The 23,890-nt window shown below is 34.1% G+C and overlaps 1 protein-coding gene and 1 long non-coding RNA gene across 3 annotated transcripts in view; one reads left to right on the plus strand and one right to left on the minus strand.

Moving 5' to 3' along the window:
* baz2ba (bromodomain adjacent to zinc finger domain, 2Ba) overlaps positions 1-15,464 on the minus strand; it is a 79,997-nt gene extending 64,533 nt beyond the window's left edge. Inside the window, exons 1-2 of one of the 2 annotated variants that reach the window (XM_015358701.2) lie at positions 15,281-15,464; positions 3,710-3,753 (exon numbers count right to left, since the gene is read on the minus strand). The gene's annotated coding sequence lies outside the window, so the exon portion shown is untranslated. Of the gene's footprint in view, positions 1-3,709; positions 3,754-14,787; positions 14,953-15,280 lie in introns of those variants that run through there. The other variant, XM_015358702.2, reaches the window with a different exon arrangement.
* On the plus strand, positions 14,929-20,029 carry LOC107078773 (uncharacterized). The gene is made up of 3 exons (XR_001479749.2): positions 14,929-15,102; positions 16,772-16,928; positions 19,696-20,029. It is a non-coding gene; the product is annotated as an uncharacterized lncRNA (long non-coding RNA).
* The last annotated feature ends 3,861 nt before the right edge of the window (positions 20,030-23,890 follow it).

Consider the following 23,890-nt stretch of genomic DNA (forward strand, 5'->3'; position numbering starts at 1 on the left):
TGCATCAGGGACGTGTAAGCCTGGTCCTGGAGAGCTAGTGTGTCTGTGGATTTTCACTCCATTTTGGCTCTTAAAAACCACGCCAGCTGGTTACTGGCTTAACTGGACCAATTTAACAGCTTCTTCCAGCTCTTCAAGTGCTGCTGCTAAAAGAGACCTTGGAAACCTGCAGATGCGTCAGACCAGGATTGGACAACCCTCCCAGACATTCTGCTTACTGTTGAGACACAAGTGGACTTGCTACTGTATTCGCTTTTTCCCCAACTGGAAATTATTTTGTTTGCCAAACGGGAAATGGTTCTGGATGGATACACAGTTGTAGGAAGTCTGTACATCCATTAGAGAACCTAAGACATTGAAACCTATGTCCTGTTTTCTTCAACAAAAAAAGTCTCAATATCTATCAAACATTTAAGCAATTTTCATTTTTATTGCAGAATATTGTTTATTACAGTCATTAAATCTGTGCAATAAAATTGTCCACAACTGAACAAACATGTTCCAATAAATGTCATTATTTTTAAAAGTTGACAGTTAAAACTGTCAATGATTTCTTTTTGTTGTTAAACTGAAGAACTAACTCTCTTACCTCTTATTCTTGAGCTACACTTCAGTCTCCTCTCAACCCTTCAAAATATTAACAAAACTATAATCACCTCACCATTAACCAGCCCTATATAAATCCTACAGTGTGGTCTTGTTATTCATTATGTAGATCAATAAAACTCTTTCTTGTGAATGTTTGCTGCTTCTTTGCCTTCCTTAAAAACTGAACACAAGGACAAGAGTGGGTTATTTATGACCACATCATATTACAAAGCCACAACAATCTGCTAACATTTCACTACTTGTCACAGAATCCACTCTTTGAGCAAATACTATTAACTGGAAAAGGACACTGCATTTAAAAAAAACTGAAAAGCACACAATAGATACAGGAACACACCCTACACAGATAAGCTTCTTGTAAATTTAGTCGGTAAGCTCCTTCTTCACTCTCTTTTGTGCCATTTCTTCTGCAGATCGTCTCCAATAATCATAGTTAAATGGGAAATGTGAATATTGCTAGCTGAATGACTCTAGCTATAAACCTTGAGAGATTTCCATTGTCTGTCCATGTAGTCTACATAGCACTACATCAGCTCAAAGATGATATGATTCCACCTTATTTATTCTCTGTTCTGACATTCCCTATAGCAGAAGCCTTGAGGATAATATATATGATCTGTTCTTTAGACAGGTTCAGTGTACAGAAGACAAGTACTGTAAGAAATGGCCAAATAGTTAAGTGTGCAGATTCTTTTAATCTGTCAACAAATAACATATGTCTCTTCTTCTGCGGTCTTTTATATTATCAATAATAGCCATTTGTATTTTTGTATGGTTACGTGATAGACTTGCGGTAGTAAGCCTCCAAGGGCAGGTTTACACTACTATAATGTTCCGAGGTAAGCAAGTTCCAACAAAATGTTGATCATTACAAGTGAGTCTTATATTATTGTTTCCATGTTTCAGTGAAATGCACTGAGCCTAATAAATAAAACCCGTCTACTATTAGACTTCAGAAAAAGCAAATAAACTTCATGTCTAAGCTGAGAACAGCTGTATTTATTCCTCTTGAATGCTGTTAAGGTTTCCTTTGAAGAAATAAGTAACGAATGCTAATGAACTCAGGCTCCCCCTAACCAGCACCCCAAAGGCATGTAAGCCTGCCAATTTAAAAAAGAAGTCCAGTAATAACGTTAGGCTATCTTCAGCTATTGGTGACATTGTCTGTAACCACAGATGCCTGATAACTTACTGTAAAGAAACAATGGGCACCTATTCAGGGACAAATGTGTTCGTTTCACAACTATTGCAAAACATTAGAAAGTGAAACTGCCACTTTACTCCCGCAGCTTGGAATAGCTAAAGCCTGGTCTTGCAAAGGTAAATATTTATAGACAAAATAGTTAATAAATATCATCACTAACACAATAAGTGTTCTTCTTATCCATCTAACAGTCACCTAGAAATGTAGATAATGATAAATACACTTGTTCATATTTAATTCACATCTTAACATTCCATCTGCTCCTCTGGACTAGAGAAGTAATGGATGGACACAATATCGTTAGCCCATGACACTGGATTTTTCATTTGTAAAGTACCTGGTTTTCATCTCCAGTTAAACTGTACTTTGCAAAAATGCTTCATACAATCTAATACAATTAATTTATTACATGAAGCAATGGCATTCATGAGAGATTTAATATCTCGGTATATGAAAATATTAATCATTTAACATCTATCTGCATGTTCTTTCTGTTATTTGGATCCTAGGACTTTTGCGTCCTTAATGTTTACACAAAATGATTACACTATTCACAAATTTACCTGAATTGAATGAATATTCAATTCTATTCACCACAATACAGAATATATGTCGTTTCTTAAAACTACATTAAACACATAAAGGTGTTGACTTCTACTGCAACTCTTAAGGTGTTACTGACTAATTGATTGTTATCCTAAGGAATTTATGTTGCATGAAGTATACATGAGTTTTGCATATTTCATAGGCACAGTAAGGTGTTCAGACAAGCTGTCCTTACACCATGTGGTAATAATTGAGGTTTTAAGAAACTCATATGTCAGACTCCATAATAGGACTGAAACCAATATTTTCAGTTCCTTTCCAGGATTGTCTGGGTGCACTATACTTTTTTAGTCATTTGAGCAATCACTTTTTAAAGGAACCCTACCTGAAGACCCGACTATTTATAATACAAATGAGGAAAAAAAAACAAAGGCTCCACTTGCCAAACTATTCCAACCTGCTGGAGAATTAACTGACTTCCAAGAAAAACATGATTAAACTAAACATAAGACTCCTGAAGCAAAAGAAAAAAAGACAGAATGAGCTGTGCAAGTTTGGAATGAAAACAAAACACACCACCTTTTTTTTATATAAATGACAATACACTTTGTAGCTATGAAACAGCACTTCCTTGTGAAGAAACAATAATTACAGATTTACTTGGAACAAAATGACCAAGTGGTGTTTTATTCCAAACATTCTATATTCATAGTTTCAAAGATGTAAGGAAAAAGTTTGCTCTAGTTCTTCTTTTTCTTTTCTTATATAGCGTTATCACATACAACAATTATTTTGGAATTACAAGTAGTCTTCAGTTTCTCGGTTTGTTTTTGCTGGTGAAATTTTGGTCATTTTGCTAGCGCTGTACAAACGCTGAACTTTGAGGTTCAGCCACCCTCAAAAAGAATTAATACTGTCAGAATCTCTGGACCAGAGCTTAAAAATAGGAATCTTTCAAAACGTTTGATACATATCCTGTATTTGAAATTATGATCTAAGTTTTGATATAATGGAGTACTATATTACCTTTAATTACTTCTGAAACACAATAGTTTTACAGTTCAATAGGTGGAAATATAAGATCTATAGCAGAAATGAACTTCTCATGGATAAGAGAGAAAATTGACAGTCCATAAAAAAATCTCTCAGGTTCTGTGCATAGCAGACAAGGCTATGTACAAAAATGGTCATCCAATTAGGTAGCATTTACAGAACAAAAAGGCTCTGTAAAAACAAGGAAACTTGCAATACAAAACAGGTCATGCAACAATCTTGATATTAAGCACCACTAAAACATGAAAGGCAGTGGACATGTTTTTGAATGGCGTGACAACGTGACCAAACACTTACTGTTTAAGAGTGTCTTCAGCCCTGAGACATCACTGCTCTGCAAACTGAAACAAAGCAAAAGAATCCACTTAAACATCTGCATAATTTTCTAATTATTACTTTTCATCTGAAAACAAATACAAAAAAAAAGTCTGGTATTTATAATTACTCTGCATACCCATACCTATTTACAGTAAAAACCCTGGAGGGAAAATTCTTCTCCACTGCCACATTATGTAGATATCAAAGAACACCTGCAATGTGGTCAAACTGACAGATTAAACAGTACAATAAGGAGGCTCTTTCTAACTTCATGCTTATAACTACAGCCCTGTAATACATGAGGCCCACAAACTATCAGCTTTTATTTCATGTTGAACCTGTTGATGGTAAAGCATTAAATTAGGGGTGGGATAAACCATAACATTACAAAGAAAACAAAGCACCATTCTTAAAGTAGAAGTATTATTTCCATTTGTTATAGTCTATTTCTTGTCACAAGAATTCATAAACTACAATATAAATGTTTTTTTTTTTCCATTTCATTCTCCAAAATATGCTGCATTGCATGTACAACTGCTTCTTGACTTTCAGATTTCATGAAGAAACGTGTCACCATTTCGATGAAACCTGGACTGGAAGACCTAATCTCAGCTTCTCTGCAAATCTCTCTCTGCACTAACTTGAATATCATTTTGCAGATTTTATCACAGAGACAACAGCACTTGCATAAGCTCTCGAAAATTCTGGCGAGCCAGCAATTTCTATTATTTTCATTAAACATTTCCATCTGGGTTCATTTCATTTGGAATGTGAAGGAAATGAAGGCTGCACCATTTAACATTGGTGTCAGCAACAGATTTTAGTGCTAGTGATTTACAGCCTGCATGCATCACTCAGAATCCCCAGGACAAAGCAATTTATCTACACGACCACTGCAGTACCACAAGACAGATAAAACATACATTATTTATAAATGATAATAATAACAACAACACCAATTCAAAATTAAATGTACTAACTTTACATCTATGATGAAGTTCGTTAAAATTATTTTGGAAATTATTTGCTTGATGGAATTTGTTTTGAGATTACCATCATTTACTTTGCGCGTTTGATTTTCACATCATCACAGATTTATAGTTTGCCTTAACCTTTATCTACATAAAACTTTTCCAGGTTGTTTCGATTGATAAACGTATAACAATACAACTGATTCATAATAATTATCCATTCCTCTACATTTAATATTTAATATGATATATAAATACAACAAGTTAAATTTTAGATTAATTTATGCCATAAAAGGAATTTGAAAAAATACCTGACTATGAACAATTTAGAAAAAAGTTTTAATAATTCATCAATATTCTTAAAATGCAAAGACTGAGACCCAATTTAAAGTACACTACAGCAATTAATAGAATTTTAATTTATTCTCTAGTTCATACTATCAGCAGCTAAAGGTATTTTCACCACTGTGATGGATCAGACATCTTAAAAGACTGAAGTTCAGTCAAGTTTTCATCACACAGGTACACAACAAAACATTTTCACCTTGATAAAAATGTCATGCATTGTGTTGCTATATAATGTCACAAAAAATATTCAATTCTAAAAAAAAAAGAATATGGTATTACACCAAAATTTGTGAAGCTTTTAAAGAGGCATATCTGTAGTAACAGTTCAGTATCCTAATTTAGAAGCATGCGGTAACAGTCCATTGAACATTTATGTTTCATCAATTGTGCTCAAAGATAAAAATGCATTTAAAAGAAAACCCACTTCATGGTAAAAGTTTATAAAACCAGATTGCAAACAGAATAGTACTGTAATGGCTTGAAGTCAATTAATGGAGTCTTGTATAGTATATTTAAGTTTTTGAATATTACTCATACTCTTAACAGGTGAAACCTGCTTCCTGTCACTGTACCATAAGAGTTAGTTCATTAATCACCCTTTGGCCAAATAATATCCTTTTGAAACCTGCAACATTTTTAACTAGTGATGCAGCATATTGTTTTAAGATGGAAACATCTCTTTAAATCTTCTGAAAAACATAATACATTTCTGATTTCTGTGGTAAAGTGTAACACCTTCCATATGCACAAACTTTCAATGCAAAACAAAAGTTATTTTTAAATACCATAAAGAAAAAACATATATAGACTATACTTTTTTTACTGTTCAGGTTTCATGGAAATGAAAAACAGATGATGAAAAAGCTAATAATAATTATTCAGCAGACCAAAATCCCTGAAGCAATGGTCATGTTTAAGAGCCTATAAAAGAGTTTAAATTTCAGGCTTGAAAACGGAGAACAAATATTTTGATTGCTGCATTTGGTATATACTGTATTTATTATTATTATAGATTAATAAAGATAGTGGGCGCAAACACAAAAAATGAAACAAATATATTAATCTGCAATTTAACCATGTCAGGAAAAAATACCAAAGTAACAATAGGCTTATACTGTTTTTGGGGATAGGACACTATCAGCATTTCAAGAAAAAAAGGCCGTTAATCAAGAAACACTAACCACACGTCTCAACTGTCTATAACCAGTCTTGACAAGAAAGCTCTAATTTACTAAACACAGCCCGTATACAATGTCTATCTAAGACCATAAAGAACAAGCAGGTTCTCCTCCAGAGCAGAACTCGGCAACTCATCCTCGCAATTCAGGTGAACACAACTTCAAAGCTCTAGCCTGTTTTTTAATTAAACAGTTAGTTTCACTGTCCATGCGAACCAGCAGAGAACCAGCTGTTCTAGTTTTCTCAGGAAGATGACTGCTTTTTTGAAGTTTTTTTTTCCCCGTGGAAAAACATCTTCAAAATGTATACATTACTTCAAACCTATGACCCCATCTTAGGTACAAATTCATTATAAATCCTTTGTTAGAATATACACAAAAAAAGCAGGTGAAAATGAATTAAACTAATATTATTTGCAAGTTTAGAAAAGACAAACTTTTTTTTTTTACTACATTGCCCAATCAAGTCCCTGGCGGTACCAAAACATGCTTAGAATATTGTCTTGTCAGACACATGAGTGATAAGATAAATTCTTCCATAGCCCAGAGATGAAGATAGGGGTTGAATGTGTTGTTTCCTAAAAGACAGTATTGCTCCTGCAGCATACTTCAATTAGCTCTAAATATTTGGATTACACTAGGGAGCTTTCATGTAGGATTATACTAGCCTAGAGAAGTTGGGGAAATTTCTATACACTTACAGAAAACAAATCAATCACAACCTAAGGAGAGTACAGACAACAGAGTGCTTCTCTGTAAGTACATTTCATCTTCTCACATATATATACACAATGTATGAACAGAATTTCACCCCCAACTGTGAGGTGTGCTAAGACAGCTGAGGATGTGGCCTACTATTTTATCTCAAGCTCAGTACATTCAGATAATGCTAGAAGTTGAAAGACCTTTCCCTGCCCTAAGATAAAGGTCTTTGTCTGTATTTTCTTTGAAGCTCTATAATTTCTACATCCTTATCGTGTTACAATTCTGTCTGTCTCTCCATTAAAAAAAAAAGGACGACAATGTGTTACTGGGTTTTAGAGAAACCCACAGACAGTAATGAGCAATAAATAACACTTATGTTAAAGGAAATTTCTTCAGGCCAAAATTTTTCCATTTCATCTCACAGCTGTAATACATTACAAAGCTTCACCATTTCCTGGTAAGTTCAGTAAAAGACCATTTTGTCTGCCAGATTTGCTGCTTAAAATTTTCACTTGATTCACACTTCCTCAAATATACCCTTGACACCTTGACAAACAAATACAGATATTACATACAAAATCTTATTTTGTACCTATGATGTATATCAGATATACTGTAAATATATTGCAAATAAAAAAATGCTTAAAAAACTTTGTCTTTAGAGGGAAAACCAGAAGGAATTATAAACTGTTACACCTGCAAAATGAAGACCGGAGTTTAACATAAGATGCCCTTTTCTTATTACCCTGCTGCTACACTGAAAGATCTCTTCTTAGCTGACAGCAGGTCTCGGAAAGAAAATACTGGATAAAAAACTATACAGATTAAGGAACATCTGGTCAAATTAACAGAAATAATCCATTGCACAATACAGTGAGCAAGTTATTGAGCTCCTCCATCACAGCATGGATTATTTCTAATCATCCACTCCTCCTAGGCTGTGGATCCTATTTAAACCACACAGCTAAAAGGGACTTGCTTCTGGGTGGGATAATCCAATAAAAAGAAGTTTGTTTACTCTGGTTTAAACCAGGTAGGAAAAAAAAATCCTTCTCCAGAAGGCCATAACGTATAAATAAGAATCAGCCTGCAGATTCCACCCCCATTTTAATTTAGCACTCGAAAACTGTTGATGAGAAAAATGTTCCGAATAAGAGAGTAAAATTTGCAGAATAAGGACCCTTGCTCACGTGACCTTTTTTAAACACAAATTACTAAGAAACACAAGAAGTTCTTAATTTACTACTACTTGCATGTGATCGATTGCTTTTGGTTTGAATCGGATATACTGTAGACATAGAAATCATGTTTATAAGGAAGCAAAGGTTAAAAAAAGGCCTATTAGTAGTCACCAAGCATCCCTATCATTTTAATATTTTCTTTCTCAACATATTTTCCGAGTATGCAAAACACATGTACACAGTATAGTTTATATAAACAAAGTATGATGCATCAGATTTATGGCTTATGCTGACCCACACATTCTTTGAAGGATAGATTCTCTTCATTTTCCTTGTCATTTCATGCAGCATTCAGTAAAAATTAAATATTTAAAATTGAAGCTGCAGTGTGCTGCTAGCACAGCTAAAATGAAAAGCCTTTGTGGCAGCAGTGACCAGATTTTAAATGCAAAAAGATCAATAAATAAAAGAAGGCTGCTCAAGCGCAATCTCAGTGTGTGAGTGGAATGGTTTATAATAGCTTGCAAAAGACTGAATGCTTCCTGCAACCAGCTGTTCTTAAATTATGAATATGCAACCCATTCATGTCACAGCCGAATCCCAATATTATTTCTGCTTAGAAATCCCAATAGTTTAGGCGTGTAGTACATGTTAGTTCGGTTAAGGATGCAAATAGCAGTAAGCAGCAAAACAAATAGGCCAAAGTATTGGCATTTCAAACATCAGACCCATTATCACAGCAGGGGACTTCAATCATTGGAACATTCCCGAAACAGCACAGGCAATATGACAACTATCTCAAGAAATAAAGGAAAAAAACAGTAATCTCTTCCATATACTCCTATTAATCCACCACCCCAATATCTACCAGCTCACCCAATCAGACAGTGTCAACCCTGACCTACTAAAGGACTCACATCAAGCCTTAAATGTTTAAAAACATCAATCATAAAAAACAAAGACAGGACATTGAATTATACAGTATTAACCTCCAGGGTTTGCATACAAAGACCTTAGATTTATTTATGTCTGTGCGTTAAGAGCCTCAGCACTGTTCTATACACTGAACCGGCTGCCAATTTGATGGACCTCTCGGCCCACAGCAGGAGTTCAGCGTCTTTGATTAATGAGTGCGTGCTTGTGGAAAAGGGTAAGAACAGGCAAAAAACAGGGTGAAAACACACAATTATCCTTACAGGAACATCATCAGGGCTTCCGCAATAATTACCAATATGTCTGATTCATTCCTTTCAAACAATCTGCAGACAGAAGAGGCCCTCTGCTCTCAGAGAAACAAAGTTCTCATCCAGTGTTCTTAACAGTTCAAGATCCACACAACTTCCTCTGTGACACACTCACAGTTACTCAACTAGCAAACACACAGTCTTATACTGTATCAACTATTTCCCCTTGCCTTGAACAGTGGGCTTTTGGGCAAATAAACTCCACAAGGGTATAGACTAAAGACTTATCCCAGGCACCAGGTATACAAAGACACCTTTTAAATTAAACCATAAACACAAACTCTTTTAATAAGTAGAGATAAAGAGCAGAACCTATCTAAATGATTCCTGAAGCACAGGCTAATTGTGTTGTTTATTTGATCTTTTATTGAAGTAATTGTACTGCATTTATTCATTTTGGGCAACAAAAGATTTTCCAACTGTGATTTCCACCTGCACTAATGACTATATTTCTTTGTCAAAGACAGGGTGGACAAGAAACTGAACAATTTCTGCATCTAAAAAATCTGAAGAATTTCTGAACCTTGCCTTCTCCAACTAATGTATCAAGAGTGTACTGTTATCTTGCCAAATCTGTCATATGTATGGCATTTTAAAAATTATTTGCACATAAAAATCCATATTCAACAGTTTACCGTCACCATAACTATAGTCTACGCCCATGTATAGAATTCTAAAGCAATCACGATAATTTTAAACTATGATCACAGTGTACTTTAGCCTGAAAACACGTGAAAATATGTATCCTTCTTTTATCCCCTTAGAGACTGTTTGCTTTTGAATGTGGTTTTTAGGAAAACAGAGTCGCAAAAAGACATTTGGAATAAGAAAGATACTCGGTAATCCAAAACATAAAATTTTATAATTACACATAAAATCAACTCTGTTAATCACAGCTCTGAGCTACAGGAGTAACATTTAAAAATGCTGTTTGAAGCAATATTTTGGTAACCTGGGGCTAATATTTTTCCATCCTTGAAGAACAATAACCTGTAATATTAAAATATTAAAATGCAGTAGTGCTACTTTTCATAATGTTAAATAATTTGCTATGCAAGCCCGTGATTTGCGGCAATATTTTATAGTTCCTTTATTCTAAGACAATTCTCAAGGACATAATGCTCTGAATAAATATGAGGTAAATGCAGTGACCTTCTAGCTTTGTATCTGGTTATTGGTTGATTCATTGGCAGTTACTGGATGCATGCATAACGCATCTAGACTGTAATCTGATTTATCTCACTTCCCATTCTGTTACAGTCGTTTAAATGATAGACCTTAAACAGTGTACTGTTTTATTACTTTGGTTTTAGTTAAATTGCAGGCAATACTTCATTACTATCAATTAAGTATTTACAGAAACAAATCAATTTCAGTTGAGTGTTTGTAATGCAGAATGCCAGGAACACGGGACACACATTTACAATAAACACCATATGAATGATTGTGTTTAAAGACAAAAAATAAAACAACAAAAAACACATTTTTTAATAATAATATGGGGTTTTAATTCACATGACGAAGAGGCTAATATTTTATGTAATTTTTTTAAATGTAGACTATCAGAAAACATGATTTTGGCAAGATTGCCTGGAGTCAACAAATTTACATTCAATCCTAAATCACTGACTTTGCAAATTATATTTGAAGTCATTTACATAACTTCTGCCCCTAACAACCCAAATGTGTGTTTCTTCCATTGCAGACAAAGTGAAACAAGAAATAAAGCTTGTTAAGCATGCAGCCACAAAGCAATTTGAATCACACAAGTCCACATAAGCCTATAACTAAGCTACATGTGTAATTGCTTGTAATATACTGTAACTCTATAGTGTTACAGTTCCTTGAACAGCACATGTACAGTTTTCAACGTTTGGGACTCACACCTTGGAAAAACATTTAGGGTAAAGTGTTATATTTGATTAACTCCACAAATCCTGGACCGTAAACAAATAGGCATTCCAATTTTAACATAGTTATGTACAAAAACCCAAGAACAAACCTTGTACTAACCTCCATTTAAATCTTGGGGATTAATCACACTAGCAAATGCACATATGGGATTGTCTGTGCAAAGCCTCCCAGGTTTCATCAGTTTCAGCATCCTGAGACACAAGGTTCTTCCAAATCCTAATTTCTACTAATCAGCTTAGTCAATGGCAACTGTTTTGCACAACTTCAGCAGACATGCAAATAGGGTTTAACCAAGTCTACCTTTAATTCCTGAACGCTTGGGTGCTATTTTTCTTTTCTCCAGAGAAAACAAGAACTCGTCATCCCGGAAAAGTATTATTTTCGCATTCCAGACAACAATGTCTAGGGGTTACTAAAGAGGGAGTTGTCTCATCCACGTTTGTATTAATTTCTGGATTCAATTTGCTTGTGAAAATAAGTTACTGCTTTTAAATCAACATCAAAAACAGGCCCTGACAGATAATGTTTCTGTCAACTGCATAAAGGTAATATAAGGCAAGTGTATTGTAAAGGCCTTCTTCTGTGTTTTCAGATAAACAAAAAAATAGCAACAATAGACATTTGCAATAGCAGTTCAAGCTGGGAGTGACTGTTCCGTTTCAATTCATTGATACCACTAATGGCTTCTTAGCAGCTCCATGAAATCAAGCAGCTGTCAAGTCGATGCATCAGAAAGAACAGTAACGCACTCCCATAAGAAAAAGCAGCACATCAGGATGTTTGGCAAAACATCTGCTCCTTTACATTGCAGCTTTGCTGTAAATATCCAAACAAAGAAATAGGAGGCAGTGTGATTAGCATCTTGAGTAGGATCCTCTGTTAAAATGCTTCTCTGACTACAAACTTCCAAGGGGAACTGAATAAGAAGCTACAGCTACCAAACACTGTTAGTAAAAAAAGAACTGCTGAATCACATCAAAAATGTCCTTCTGCCTCACACTTCTGCCACGTCTCATCACGGTATCTTCCTTCGTTCTTTTGGGACTTGGGCTTTTCATTTCAGAAATGGGCTCGCTCACACTGTACACCGAACTCCAACGCCTTGACACGGTCTTCAAACGCAGGGTGGGCTGAGAAGCTGTATTTCAGTAGCACTACAAAATATCACGTCAAATCTTTCACTTTTCTTGACAACCTGGAAGACAGCTCATGTGCTCCTTTAGTGCTCCATTTTAAAAGATTGTTAAATTGTCAATAAAAGAACAGCACACTAACTAACCAGGCAATTACTCTTTTGTTAATTACAGCCTATTACCTTTAATACCAATTGGCAAAACAATGATTATTAGGAATAGAGCTGGGGGGGGGGGATAAATAAAAGCTTCTTGGCACACTTCATGTACTTAGGCACAGGCCTTTAATTAACAATGCTGAATGGATCCAAAAATGCTGTCCAAATTTAGGCCTAAATCTGAACTATGGTAGCCATACATCAATCCAACTTCAAATCTTTTTCAACATTCCTGAAGGTCAACATGATTCACACACAAAGGTCATGCGTCTTTAGACTTTAAGCAAAGCATCAAACAGGGTACCTTATGATCCATGACCTATGATTCATGCATGTCAACATATCCAGCAAAAAAACAATATATGAGAAATGGCATAACCCAACAATAAAAATAAGAGGCTTTTAAAATAACAACATGAATCTTTTATTAAACTGTACTTATTTAACTCATATTGTATTATATTGCATATGTTGAGCACACACAAAGAATTTGTATTCCTGAATACTAACAGGGGGCAGTTAAGGAGATGTCCAGATATGACCTCTGTACTTTTTTTTTTTACAGGGAAAGTATTCTCAGAATACACCTACTTTTTTCATAATTTCTAAGCTATATACAAGATTTTCTTCTCATTCACCTCCTGAAAACGTGAATAAGTGCACCTTCTCTTCTCTGATGAATATGGCATTTCTTTGTTACTAGTTCTAAGATCTTAGAATATAGGCATTTTCACTGCCTTCAAAGGCCTTGCTAGTCCTCTAGCTGAAATATGTCCTGAAATCTATACTATTTAAGAAAAAAATAGGTCTCTCTCACGTCTTTTTAAAAATAAACCAGTTCTCCCAGATGTATTCAAGTTAAAAAAAAGAACTATAGTAGGTTCACAAAAACCACACACCAATCAAAAGTGTGTGGCAAGCACTGTATCCCAGGTGTTAGTCATATTAATAGAAACTTTAGATTTTCCACCCATTAACTTTCCCATGTGACCAATAGGCTTTTTGAAATAAAAATGTCTATTGTTCGCAGGTAAATTAGAAGAACAGTTCCTTTTCTTGTATCACTTGAGGATAGGATGACATAAGAACCCCTAGCTAGAGGTTACTATTTTTAATTAAAGTCACTCAGAATACAACAGAAACTGTACCCCTCCGCTTCTCAGTTCAGTAACCATAAAATCAGTCAGGTTCTTAGTTTCAGTTGCTTTTTCTTTATTTCTGTTTCAACAACACATTAGTATTGTGTTTAAAGCATGGCCAAAACAAAGAACGCTCTCTGCTAAATTAAAAGGTAATTTCTAAGAGGGTCTAATGTTTTAAAAACACTACTGTTACATACACATTAGTAAAAGTTTGTAATGGAGCTTGAATACCTTAGTTCGTCACGTAGTCCACATCAAAAGTTCTACGTAACAATGACCAATTATTATATTTACATGATATATTTAAGTATCGGTAATTCAATTACAAAACGTATTTGCTTCTGCTAATTTAAGATATATCTTTTCCATGTCATCAGCTGCACTGTAAGAACACTACTGCTGTTGTAGTACCACTTTCCCCACCTGTCACAAACGCACAAAAATCTTAAATATTAATGCTAAGTCATCTCACAATATGTTGTCTTTTTTGCTTCAAAGAAATACACAAATGAATTTGTTACAATGGGATTTACACGACTGAAGTGATAAAAGCAACAAAAAACAATAAAATTCAATACGCTCCCACGAATAATTTTACTTAAACTTCACATGACGTCACCATCGCCCCTTCAAACATTTCATAACTTTCAGCCTTTAGGGGTATGGATTAGTTTTCTTGAAAAAGTGAAAAAGATCAGGGAATTAAAATTACCCAAGATGGCGAGAGGCTTGTTGTTTAGAGGGCAGAAAAATGGAGGATATTGTAATATACACAAAGGGATAAATTTCAACAACTCAGCCAGGCTGCAGCTGCTTCTCTTTATAAGGAAGCAACACAAAAGATAAGAGAAAAAGAAAGCCACGAACTCGGCAGCCGACTGCTCTCTAAAACCATGGGGATTTCCTCTAAAATAAGAAAAATATTACATTTTAAAGCACAGCTGCAAATCTAAAGTAGAGACATACTATAAAATGTATAATTTGTGGTTTAGAAATGTTGTTTGCTCAATGAAGAGCTGTTAGATTTTTGCCATCATCTGAGACAGACATATTAAACAGACCAAAGGCACTCAGCTCCCTTACCTTCTACTGACTCTCCCGCATCGCTGTTTTCATAAAAAATAAACCTTACAACGGACACGGTAACATACGGAATTAAGTGGCAAAGAAAGGGGAACCACAATCACCCCTGAATCTGCTCACATTCTGAGGATTTCATTTGAAACAGGTTTGAAAAAGGAACAGTTTAACCGCACGAGTGAGGACACAAAGACGAGATTCGCTCTGAGAGACTCAAAAAGCCCAAGTCTTAACCAGCTTGATCAAAAGCGACAACAAGACCGACTTCTTACATTCTCAAAGTTTTTCATTTAAAACTATCACAACGTTAAAAGAAAGGTGCGTGTGAACGATCGCCTTATCTTTGTAACAACTTGGTGTTAACCTGGAGCACACGTATAGAAGGACAAGGAAAGTAAAGAGATCTACAGCGTACAATCCAGAGAAATAACTGAACGCTTTCACCGATACATAACCCTAACTACCCACCTTTAAAACACAAAGTGGTTAAACTTACCTTAGTTTAGACACTTGTACGTATTTCCCTCCTCGACTTGCTTTCAAGTATTATTTCAAGTAATGTTTCTTTTCCTTCTCGATTTTGTGTTATTGTTAGAGACCGGTAGCGGGAGATGATAAAGAAGGGAATTGGGCAGTAATTGAGTCTCAGTGTGTGTGTGTTAGTTACTAACAGCAGATTGAAGGAGACTCTTCTCAAGGTTTATTCAGCTTCACTTCAAGGAACCAAAGTGACGTCAGCCCACAGGCTCTCTAACAATGAAAACTTACATTTATGATTAATAAACAACAACACTGCCTGGTATTATTAATAATAGCATCGTGCCCTGTGGCTTACGTGTGTTTTTTTCACTCTGATTATTGCTCGTGAAACAATTGTATTGTTTATGATCTTCAGCAGCAACACGTTTAGGTAACACTTTGCTTTTCAGGTTCAGTTCAATCGAGAAAAAAAATATTTAAAAAATCAAAGCTGAAAAATGGGAATATTCCAATACGTAAACCACTGCATGGGTTCAGTTTTGTGAAAGTTGTGTTTCGGTTTATTAGAAAGTGGTATAAATAATGGGGATGGGGGAGGGGGGTCGCACAGGATAGTGATTTTTTTTTTTAAAAAGATGTGAAGCAGAACATTAAATATGATATCTTGGGATAAGACTACGGCGAAGTTCTGTTGTCATGTATCTGTAGCAATTGTGAAATTACGTATATTGTTATTAAACATGAGAGGATTGGAAAAAATAAATATGTAAAAAGTCAGAAATAATATAAAATGTCTGACTTTTAAGTCACCTGCATTTAAATTATGGTTAGAAAGCCAATTAAAATGGTAATCAAGCTGCTTGATGAAGTACTACTGATAGGGGGGATGGAGATGGGCACTGACTGTGCAATAATTATGTAGTAGGAGAGACTTAGGGGCGGAGGCTAATATGTGACACTGTTAAAATGAGCCAGGTTCTCTAGGAAAGGTTTCTGTATCTGTTTTCCTCAGAATTTTGAAATAATGATGGGGATTTGCAGTTTTCAGTTGTCTCATACCGCCTAGTAGTGGTTAGGGATCTGAACTCTTAATTGAAAGTATTTGAGTTCCAAATTCTGGATAGGCACTAGTGTTGCACACTGAGCAATGCACTAAGATTGCTTCAGGAGCCAGCCCAGGTGTATAAGTGAGTCCAAATATAATTTGCTTTGGATGAAAAGCATCAGCCAAATATATTAATAAGCATTGCCCTCTGTGTTTTTCATTCTTAGAAAAAAAACATAAATCTGTTGTGTGGATATAATTCAAATGTTCCTCAAAATAAATTGTTGATAAACATATGAAAAGATAATGATTTACGAGGTACATTATCATCAATGAATGCACTGATATATAAATAAAAGAAATACAATTAAAAGATAAACAAATAAAGGTAAATAAACAAGCCAGACTGAGATGAATGATTCTGAGTTTAATCTGACCTGGTTACTTTCTCATTTTTGGCAGGACCATGCTGGGCAATGATGTTTAATTCTAAATAGGTGTTTACAGTATGTGGAAGGCGTGTTGGACTTGAGAGAAGAATAAATGAATGCCATCCATCTTTCATGTTCAGTTTCACCATAAGGAAGATTTAAGAAGAAATTTAAGTCTTGCGTTGATGGTGAGATTCATTGATCATTTGACTGAACTTTATTTTTTCGATTTGCTCTATTAAATCAATTCGGGAATTCTAGTATTATCCTTCATTTCATAGTAAGATCACTACAGCAAACCCTACTGTTTTTGTGAGCAAACAATCAGCAACAGGCTGAACAGAGATCCTGTGACCCAGCCTAGAATACAACCTGGATTTTTATGTTTAATCTGGACAACAACAAAAAGTAACATAATGTACAACAGCTATTGTTCAAACATAAAATCACAGTATTTATACTGAATAATCCAAAGAAGAGTTATGAAACATCAATAATGAAATTACATTAACTAGAAAATAACATGACTTAATTGCATACTGTATACTGTTCACTGTTCATAAATATTGTAGATGAATAACTGAAAAAAGGAATTGTGGATTCTGTGCAGCTTTTAAAATAACCACATTTCATTTAATCTAATCAGTCATTTGTAAATACATTGAATTAAAGAAAATTTAATAAATAAGCTAGATACATTCTGCATGCTGACATGATTTCAATTTTATGCTGAAAAGCTCTTAACAAAGTTAGAAGATCGGTAGATATAATCTTAACTCCCCTAAAATGGTAAATGTAAAGCTTTTATGTTCTAAATGTTGATGAAAACAATTGCTCTTTAATTGTAGTACAGTGCTCTTTCTTTAACCAAATCGCACATGCACTATAAGTAATTGGATACAGTAATTTAGAAACAAAGTCGCTCATAAATTAAGAGGGTAAAAATCCTTATTCAGCTTTCGGAATTTAAAACAGGCTTATATGCTTGTTCCCTGTCTCGTGAGTTCATTGATTTTTTTCTTCGCCTCCTTTAAGTTAAGAGACGGGGTCAAATCTGAGAACGAAACACCAGTTTCACATGAGCTGGTTGAAATTAGATTCACTGGGTCATCAAAAAATTGTAGAAAAAATATTTTGTGTTTTGTTTCCTCTGCGACCATGCTCTGTGGCTTTAATTGTATTGGGGAATCTTCATTAGTATTAACACACAGGGAGATTGCACAAAGCTGCTTCATTAGAAAAAGCTTTGCAGGCTGGGTCTTTTGCATGCAATGAGAATGTCAGCCTTACCTCGGTCATTTGTAACATAATAAGTGCAAGTACAATGACTGCAATGCAAGCACATTGGGGGAAGGGCAAACAGGCTGTCTCCTTAAAAGGGATTTTTAAAGAGTCTTGATTATAAAGTATAATGAGCTTCCAAAAGAACTAGTAAAGATGATCTCTCAAGAGACTGATGGAAAACAAATTAATGTGGTGATTTGGTTTTAATTATTATTTTTCTATTAGTTCATGGCAACCCTAGGATACACATCAGGCAGCAAAGCTGTGCTTGCAGTTATTGATTTTTGCCTGCCACATTCTGGGAATACAGATTTTAATCATCTCAGTACACCACACTCTGTAATTCCATTAAAAACAAGAACCTTCCAGCACCACAAAAGCATTTAATTTCAATGACACAAATTTCTCTCTTAGCTGCAAACAGTGCCTTCACAGTAAAAGTGGCCTTAGGTTTTACACATAATTGAATTTGGAGTTCTTCATGCTATGCCTCTCTCAAAAGCTTTAAATAAGTAGCTAATAACTGTAATAAAGACAATGGTCTCCTAATATTATGTTATTAACCTGTATTGAATTAAAAACAAATTACACTGAGTGGTTGTTTCAGTATTTTAAATAACCTTTAAAATTACCAGTAATAGCCCTATTATTAGAAACCTGTAGGTTGTGAATATATTACTGTCATGTACTTAAATTTATTTTATTTGAATGAGGAAGCAATCATATTCTTACTGGGGAACCTGATAAATTCTTTCTGCTCTTCACAATTTATACGTTGAAAATTTCAACTGTTGTTTCTCAGCCAGTGTCGCTATTTGTATTTATAAATAAAAAATGTCTTCTAAATTATTGCATAATTTATAAATGCATTAATTCTTAATATATTAATAGGAAATGAAAGAGTTTTGTTCCTGATTATGGATCAAAGTTGCACAATGGGAACTGCTTTAAGAGGTTGTCAAGCTGTTGAGTTTTTTTTCTAAGCCTGAACCTTTATGCAACATTTTAAATACTCAGAATAGTTCTGTATTTTTATTGTTTTGCTGGAAGAGCTTAAGACAAAAGAATTTTACAGTCATAATGAATTCAACTCCTTAGAGTCTTGTTCAGAAATCTGGAGGTCTTTCGTTTGAACAAAATCAATTATATGCTAATATTGTCTAGAAACATGAGTCCAGGTCCTAAATTACATTGCTTTGATCACTTATTTATTAGAATTTATAAGATATGACCTTCTAGCAAATATTTAATAAAAATACAAGAAAGGTGAGTAAGAAAAAAAAAACAAGAAATGACCAAGGAAACATTCTTCATATTTGTAAAATCCACATATCTTTTTATGTGAACTGTGTGGGACATTTACTGTTAGAATGACAATTTCTGAAATATTTATACCCAGTCACTTAAACCTATAATCATTTAATAAACCTCCTCTAAAAAAACCAAAACCGAATAAACACAGCACTGCATGCAAAGAAATGGAGATTCAATTTACAAAATCTAATTTGGTTATCCCTTTTCTTCCTTCTGTTGTAATATATGTTATATTAATATTAAATGAGTTGGTAAACTATGCTAAACTATTGTACATTAGATTTCTGAATGCATAACTAACCGTCTTTGTCTATCTGTAAACACTTTAAATATTGCACTCCTGTTTTGTACATGTAGGAGTCATTTGATCACAATTCCCTGGAGTATAAACTGACAATGAAGAATGCAATGACCTTTAACCTTCTCAGCAGGCAATCCAAGAAAGGTAAGTCACAAAGGTTAGAGATGAGACGTAATATTGTCTGGACATTTTGGTAAAAACGCCACTTGAGGTGTCTGTTATGATTTCACTGGATCATAATGTTATTATCTGAAGGTCATATCTACTGTCTTCTGTAGATTTCAAATTAAAGGGCTTGCAATCTAAAAAACCGTTAACACAGTTCAGTGACATCAACACAGACACAATGACTCATTAGTGACATATGGAAAAAGAGCCTTTTCTGGGAAATCTGAGCCATTGAAACCTGACTAACCAGAAATAGCCATAATAATTGTAAAAAAAATGTATTTGAATAATAATAATAATAATAATAATAATAATAATAATAATAATAATAATAATAATAATAATAATAATTCCAGTACAGCAAAGGCCACAGAAGACCATTAAAATGCATTTTCATTGAGCAAGATATTAATTTATTTTATGTCAGCACATTTTCTAGCTTGTGAACACACTTATAATTTACTACTTTAACCATGGGAAATAAAAATTCAGACATCATTTAATTAAATGCACAGAAAATGTGTCTTATCAGTCACCAGTCTGCTTGCTCTATTTGTAGTAGGTAGACGTCTTCGCCCGCAATAAAAGGAAATTACTGACAAATCCTGGTGTGGAGTGTTCTTTATTTCCCTAAATAGCCTGCTCTAAATGGCTTTAAAGAAGATGTGAAGATGCACCGTTTATTATAATAATCCTAGAATTAATATAGCTTAATTTGTTACTTTATGTTTTTACAAATACATTCTTATCCTGTTTCAAATATCTTTGCATATAAAAAATGAACAATTCTACATTCCACTATGGAAAAAACATTAATGCAATTAATACAACAGTTCTCAGATGGTGTATAGAATGTAATGTAATGTTTTACAAAATAAAAATATGCCAGGTTTTCTTTAAAAAGAGGTTCAGAAAAGGTTAGGTTCTTAAAATAACTCTCATTTTTAACAGCAGGTACCATTTAGAAAGATTGTATCACAAGACATGCTGTGTAAAATCTATTTATTTTATTGCTTATACAACCCACCCTAATGGATGTATCCTAAATATGTATTATTGAAAAAATACAGTACTCTTCAATATACTGATTAAAAAGTCCCACTTTCATAATTAACAGAATATGAAGTGAGTAATGCACATATCAGAAAACGTAACATATTTTAAAACATATTAGAAAATGTTTCGCCTGTGCAGCATCTTCAAGTGAAGTCAAGTTTGCAGAGGACTTTCCTGAAGAAACATGAATTAATTCCCCCATTTAAATAATATACTAAAATGACATCACGGTTTTCTTATTATGGGCTTCAATATCTATTTGGTAAGTGAAAATAAGTGTGAAATCTAACTTGGTCTAGGCTCAGAGCTTGAAAGGTCCTTTTTGAAAATGAAAATTTCTCAGAAATTAGCACTACAGAAGTCAAAAGCATATGTCATCTGCTTACACTATCTACTGTTCCCAGACAGCAAACACTAAATACTTCATACTGCACAACATATGTCCTTATAAACACAACATATGCACGTTTCTTTAATGCCAGCTTCAAGGGCTCATTCTTGAGAAAAGTTGATTTTCCTTTCCTATTCACGCGATTGCTCCTACTAGCAAGTATAAATCCTCCCAACATTACAAAGTTGTCCTTTCCACCTCATTGATCCAAACAGTCGCATTGAGTTCTCAAAGAACAAGATGTCCCTTTGCCATTAGATCTGCAGTGGAAACTTACTGGACCAATCAAATCCTGTGCAAATGTAGGGCACTTCATATAAAGAACGTTACAGAAGAATGGTGGTTAATGACAAGGTTGAAATCCCTGATTGACTTGAAGTGATGCTCAAATTACAAAAACAACTAACACACTCAAAAAAAAGAATGTGACAGATGTAGACGGAACTATTGTTCCTTTGAATAATGTCAAAGAAGTCACCCCTTGGAATTTATGAGAAAGTCATGACATCTTCTAAAGACCCAGCATCAGTCTCTGTCGAAAAGCCCTAAATATGTAATTGTGAACAGAATGCAATGCAGTGTAAAAACAAGATCTCCTCCTTGTGAAAAGTGAACGGCACCACAAAGTATATGCTACAATTTGTTTTTTTTCTCTAAGCTCAAAATGCCTTTTGCATGTTTCTTTGAAAATATAAAACCGGAAAATTCACTAAATTAAAAAATAAATTAATAAGAGGTTTCATGGATTCCCTAAATATGTATGTAAAACATGAAATTCCTGGTTACATCAGGTAAAACTGGTTTCACATTCTTATGTATTGTAACACACAGTATATTCATACTGTACTTACAAATTGTGTTAATGTGGATGTGTTTCCATCTACACAGGGTCACAGGAGGTGTATATTAACTGTAAAACTAAGAAAAAGAGTGACTTTGGTTAGAACCAATTTCTAGGATAAAGATTTAAAAATGAATAAGTGCAAGACAACTTGAAAAGCAGCTGCCCTACAGTCAATTTTAGTTTCACCAATATTTTTGTTACATATATATTACTTATGAACATTAAGGCTACAGCGAAAAGCAAATATTTTTAGAATACAAACAGTTAATGAGTAGCAGTTAGCAGTTAAAGAATCATGGAACATTTCACATTTTAACAGTCTGATGGGGTTGTAGGTTTAAACAAAGATTGTAGGAAACAGATTTTTAGAACAGTCATGAATGTGGAAGTTTCACTTGAAACGCTGGCAAATTTAAAAGTACTGCTTGTTCAAAAGTACATGGAGACATGTTGTGACTCTAAAAGATTGTTTCTTGAGGACATGTGTGTGCCTAAAAGTAGTTCCTTTACTTAACTGTAAATTTATTTGTTTTGTTTTAAAGAAATCTGAAGAAGAATTTATTTAAATTTTTACTTTATAGTTAAATAGTACTCCTTGAAATAGATCTCCTCCTGAAGGTTGCTTTGTTTGCCTGCAATAGAATTTTTCCTGACGAGTGTGAGAAAATGTTTTAGGTATTCAATGCATTTTGTAAAAATGATAAAAATAGTGCATTCATTAGCAAAACCAGTCTGCTGTACTCTAATTGTTCCGATTTTGTTTCCAAGAGTACTGTATATTACCTTTATGTGTGTACATTTATTTATTGTCTCATTTTTCCTTTTTTAAAATTGTATTATATTATTCAGATCACAGTAAGATCAAAGATGGGGTGCATTTTATGCATTTTATGTCAACTGTCACTCAGTCATATCTTATTTATGCAAGACATTGTCCATTTTAATTAGCAATTTTGGGTCACTGAAAACTACATTCTCCTCCAGGCAGTCATGAAGCTGAAGTGTGAAATGCCTTCAGTATTATTTGATCAAAAATAGGCCATTACAGCTATAATCATAATGGCGACAGCTTAGCAGTAATGTATGCTCACCAGAAACAATTCATCTTGCAGTAAAACAGCAGGACAAAATTGAGAAAGCTGCTGAATAGCATGATGGAACGCAAATGCCAAATTCTGCCTGAAAAATAAAGAGCTTAGCCAGCCAATGTAATTATAACGTAAACAGGTCCAATCATTTCTAGAATCTTGAGAAAGGACTCTGTATCTACATTAACATGTCAATTAATTATGATAATCACTTCCATGTGCGGAAAGCATATCCATTTTAAATATCTTCTTAAAGACTGTATCTTTGCAGATGTATAGGGGCTTGCATCCTGAGACTCTTTGAATGTAAAATTTTAATTTGTGTTCTATTCAGGACATCATTTAGTTGGATTATAGCTACAGTAATACTAGCAGCAATTGTTCAAGTATTGTATTAATTATTATATAGCTCTTAAGATTTTAGGGATTCATTTTGAACAATATATAAGTAATTGATGCTTTATTTGCTTTAGGAAGGATATTAGAACAAAACATTCAGATACAGAAACTACATAATGAATTTACAGTTCCTTGAACTACTGCCTCACTAACACAGCAGCTGACTCTGCAAATGTTAAGTTACAAAACCACAATGGCTAAACTTTAATACATTGTATCTACTGTAATACCGTATCAAAGAAATCTCTATTTTATTGTAAAAAAGCCCGTCTATACAACTTATTGTGAACTGATTTAAATATGTT

This window comes from Lepisosteus oculatus, chromosome 12, assembly GCF_040954835.1.
Source record: "Lepisosteus oculatus isolate fLepOcu1 chromosome 12, fLepOcu1.hap2, whole genome shotgun sequence".
NCBI classification, from domain to species: Eukaryota; Metazoa; Chordata; class Actinopteri; order Semionotiformes; family Lepisosteidae; genus Lepisosteus; species Lepisosteus oculatus.